Below are 5,064 nucleotides of genomic sequence, written 5' to 3' on the forward strand. Positions count from 1 at the left end.
TGCTTGCCATGCTTGTTTTGCACCACCTGTTTGGCTTTTTTTGCTTCTTTGCACACTTGTCTACATGTTCATGCATGAGTCTATGTCTTGTCCATATTCCAATCCTATGGAACTACAGATACTTGATCCAAACCTACATTTGTCCTCCTAGGACACCCCCTTTTGTTTAATAACATGCTTCTTTGCCCATTTCGTGTGGTTCACATGCTTTTTTGCCCTTGTTTGGCATCTTTGCTAGCTTGTCCTTTGCATACTTTCCCAATCTCTTTTTTTTGCTTCTTTGCTTGTCTGCTGACTTGTTTATTTTTTCTTTGCATGTACACACATGGATGTGAGCGAAAGGATGCAAGCCCACAAAGGGCAATGATCAGTAGATTAGGGGTGATAATAGCTTACTTTTGCATATTTATATCATTATTAGAAAGCATTATCATACTTATTTTGAGTTAATTCATGCATTTTATAGTTGGTTTTGGAATAATTCTGAATAATCAATTTTGTGCTTAATTGAATTTTAATGCGTGAATTTGTCTCTTGTAAGATGTAAAGTTGTGATTTACAAATATGTATTTTGTTGGCTTTTATTCCATGCCAAATTTGATTGTAAGTTTATTCAATCTTTTGTACCCTATATTTATTGTGGGATTTGATTGTAAGGGTTGTGTGATAGAGAGAGAGTGTGAAGACACAAGCAATTGAAGCTAGAAGATTTCTCGTGGGTAGCTTGCGACTAAGCATCCCGCGAAGTGAAGCATGTGCCTTGCACATGTCTGGAATGCGAAGAGTCAGTACAGATGGAGACAGTTGTGTTTCGCGAGTAGCTCGCGGGTAAGGCCTTCCTGCGAGACACCCGCGAAACATTCTGTTCTGCCAGACTGTACTATCTGATACACACTTTCTGTATCCACACTATTTATACCCTCATTATCCACAATTGTTAAGGAGTGCTTCTAAGAGAAAACCCTAGTCAAATACCTTGAGAGTTAGAGATTATCATACCCATATATCTCCTACCTCTCCATTTCCATACCATTGAGAGGTTGATAGCCCAAACACTTACCACACCCTTTCAGAGTGTCAAAGTGAGGTTTTGGTGCTACTAGGAAGCATTGGAAGAAGCCAAGGATGGCAGATGCAACATGGAGCTTGTTGCGGGATCCAGAGAGCTAGACAAGACACGGTTCCAAGAAGCCTTGTTGGAGTAGGAGCTTAGAGGGCTTAGGTACAGCGGGTAGATTAGGGTTGGAGGGTCTCTTGCTAGCCCGTCCTAACTGATTGTCTAGTGGATCGATTACCGCTTGGAAGGCGGCGGAGAGCTTTTTCGTCGAGTTCTTCGATTTCCTCATCGATAACACATCAACGTGTTATCTGTATTTGCATTCTTCTTCCCTACTCTTTTACATTTCATTTTACTGCTGTGTTTATATGAATATGTGTTAGAGTAGCTTGTTTGTTTATCTGCTCGCATTTACACTATTCCGCACTTAGAATTAAGTTAGTGTAAAATCTATCGAGCCGTAATTTTGATTTAGGGGTCTAAATAGCTCTTGTGTCTCTAACACATTTTCGAGCTTTCATAGGATAATGAAATTAAATAAGTGGATTTGTGCAAAGAAGAAAGCTATTGGACTTTACTTTTACAAGGGCCATGATAAATTCAAATAAGGCCAACCCAATTAAATTCAAGTCCAATTGGAGCAAGAAATCAAAGAAAATTTGCACCAAATCCAAGTCCAATTCGGATTAGGATTCCAGCCTGCACACCAGTTAGTATTTGAAGAATAACGTTCGGTTCAGATGTCCAATCAAGATGATTCAAGTTGGGCTGGAAAGATAACTTAAAGGGCTACAACTTTGTAGTTTACTAAAAGTCCGAATTATGAAGTTAAATGGGTCGAAAACGTCAGTTAAGTGAAGCCTAAAAAGCTGAGATTTTCTCCAAATAGGAATTCAACTTGTAATAGGATTTCTTGACCTATTTAAAGGCTCTTTAGGGCAAAATTCAGGAGGGAGCTGCCGTAGAACATAATTTAGGTTTTTTTTTTTTAAGTTTCTTTACAGTTTTTAGAGTTTTATTTGTGTTATAGATTGTTAGAAGCCTTGCCTTAAGGGTGAAACCCAACCGTTTATTGATACGTTCTTAACAATTATTTATTGGTTTTAATGCTTATGTTTTTATGTTTTTAATTGTTTTACTCATCTAGAAAAGTGTTTAGTTCTATATAGTTCTTTAATTTATCGTAGATTCCGGGCACGTTAAATGCTTAGTATTCCATGCGAACTAATTCACTAGTTTTGTTTTGCCTAAAATCAATCAATTTCATGAAACTACCTTAGACAATTAATTCTTGAGTTTTTATTGTTAAATCATCCAACTAAGATCATCCTTCGTATGAATTTTAGTTGAGTTATAAAATAAATATTGCTAAGACTACCAATAGATGTGTTGTGTGTGGATCCCTAAAACCTTAGTGCCTTAATATATTGTTATTTTCTCTCAATTTAAATTACCTTTACTAAACCGTTAAAAATCTCTTCAATTAAACTTTATTATTTTAGTTTTATTCTCTTGTGGTTTGCTAATCAATTCCCTTTTCCCTGTGGATTCAACCTCGGACTTACTGAGTTATTACTTCGCGACAACCCTGCACTTGGGAGCATTATTTAAGTCGCAGCAAGTTTTTGGTGCCGTTGCCGGGGATTAGGTGATTAGAGAAGCTTTCCACTTCGTTTGGAGAGGTTTTCAACATTAAATTTCTTCACATATTTTGTAATATCTCTAAAACTCTTTTCTTTTTAAGTAGTTTAGTTTTCCTTTAGAGTTTTTCTTTTATTTTTACTTCTTTTTATTGTTAAAGGTATTTGTTTTCTTTTTCATTTTCTTTCTTGCTTTACTATTGCAGGCGTGCTTGGTGTCATGATAGTGATAATCGCTTGGTTAGAATTGAGTCTAATAATTTGTTTGGCAATTTATTTGATTCTTTCACACATTCTCACACACTTGATATCATGGTGGACTTAGAGAGTAATCATGGTGATGAGAATAGTTTAAATAATGATAACTTCCATGCTCACCAACCCATTAGAACTCTTAGGAATTATTCGCAACCTACTAGGAGTAGTGCACCATCACGCATCATTTTTCCAACTAATGCAAATAATTTTAATTTTAAGCCCAGTATGATTTCATTAATTCCTAAATTTCATGGCTTAGATTTTGAAAATCCTTACCTACACTTTAAGGAATTTTAGGAGGTATGTTCTACCTTCTCGACCAATCATGTAATGAAAAGACCATCAGGTTGAAGTTGTTCCCTTTTTCTCATAAAGACAAGGCAAAAACATGGCTTAATTCTTTGAGACCTAGGTTAATTGGTACTTGGCAAGAGATGCAAACTGAGTTTTTAAAGAAAATTTTTCCAATTCATAGGACTAATGCACTTAAAAGACAAATAATGAATTTTTCACAAAAAGATAATGAGACATTTTATCAATGTTGGGAAAGATTTAAAAATTTGCTTAATGCTTGTCCACATCATGGCTATGAAACTTGGCGTATAATTAGTTTTTTTTTTTTTTTTTTTTTATTATTATTTTTATTTATTTATTAAAGTTTAACTCTAAAGATGCGCCAATTTGTAGAGATGATGTGCAATGGAGAGTTTTTGAATAAAGATCTTGATGAGGCTTTTGATTATTTTGATTTCTTAGCTGAGAATGCCCAATCTTGGGATACCACTGATACCTCAGATAGGTCTAGAGCATCCACCAACTTAAGGAAGATGATGACCTTAGTGCTAGGGTGGCTAGTTTAACTAGGAAGCTTGAAGCCATGGAATTAAGGAAAGCTAATGGAATCAATACTGTGCCTAAAATTGATGAAGTTTGTAGAATTTGTAAGACCATGGAACACCTTACCAATGAAAGCCTTACAATTCCAGCTTTTAAAGAGGTGTTGCATGATCAAACAAATGCTATGAATATGGTGAAAAAATCATACCCTTCCTCCTATTCTGAGACATACAATTCAGGGTGGAGGAATCACCTAAATTTTAGTTGGAGGAATGATAATGTGGTTGCACCTCCTACACATGGTTCTTTAAATTGTGTTCCCTATAATCCCCCTCCAAAGAAGAGTCTTGATGACACTTTGCAACAATTCATGCAAACTCAATCCACCATTAATAATCAGAACTCACAAGCAATAAATGACATTAGGAGTGCACTCACTAAATTGACCACATCCACGAGCACAATAGAAAAGGGTAAGTTTCCATCTCAACCACAACCAAACCCCTAAGGTCAATTTTGTGTTGATGATTGTAATTACTCTGAAAATAAAGTGAGCCAAGTTAAATCTATAACTACTCTTCATAGTGGAAAAATCATTGAAAAAGATATTCCTAAAAGCAAAACACATGATGAATCTTACAAAATAAAGAGTAGTGATGAAATCCTTAAGACTAAATCTAATGAAATTAAAAGGTGTCCTATCCCTGCTCCCTTTCCCCAAAGGTTTATTCCACCTCAAAAAATGAATCAAAATTTTGAAATCCTTGAAGTGTTTAAGCAAGTTAAAGTGAACATTCTTCTTTTGGATGCCATAAAGCAAATTCCATCATATGCTAAAATTTTGAAAGATTTGTGTACTGTTAAGCGTAAGCTTAATATATATAAGAAAGCATTTTTGATTGAACAAGTTAGTGCAATCATTCAAAACAATAGACCTCCTAAGTTCAAAGAACCAGGTTGTCCTACTATTTCATGTGTGATTGGTAATTCAAAAATAGAGAAAGCTTTGCTTGATCTTGGGGCAAGGGTGAATCTTTTGCCATATTCAATGTATGGGCAATTAGGTCTAGGCGAGTTAAAACCCACTTCCATAATTTTACAACTTGCCAATCGATCTGTGATTGTTCCAAATGGTGTTGATGAGGATGTTTTGGTTCAAGTGGACAACTTTTATTTTCCTATTGACTTTATTATTTTGGACATGCATCTTGTTTCTAATGTTAATTCTCAAATATTTGTGATTTTAGGGCACTCATTTCTTGCAACTTTTAA

The 5,064-nt window shown here is 35.2% G+C and overlaps 1 non-coding gene across 1 annotated transcript; it reads right to left on the reverse strand.

The window, feature by feature from the left end:
* Positions 1-3,437: 3,437 nt before the first annotated feature.
* Positions 3,438-3,544, reverse strand: LOC115969711. The gene has a single exon (XR_004087060.1). It is a non-coding gene; the product is annotated as a small nucleolar RNA R71 (small nucleolar RNA).
* Positions 3,545-5,064: the final 1,520 nt, after the last annotated feature.

The sequence above is a fragment of the Quercus lobata genome, chromosome 11, assembly GCF_001633185.2.
Source record: "Quercus lobata isolate SW786 chromosome 11, ValleyOak3.0 Primary Assembly, whole genome shotgun sequence".
Taxonomy (NCBI): domain Eukaryota; kingdom Viridiplantae; phylum Streptophyta; class Magnoliopsida; order Fagales; family Fagaceae; genus Quercus; species Quercus lobata.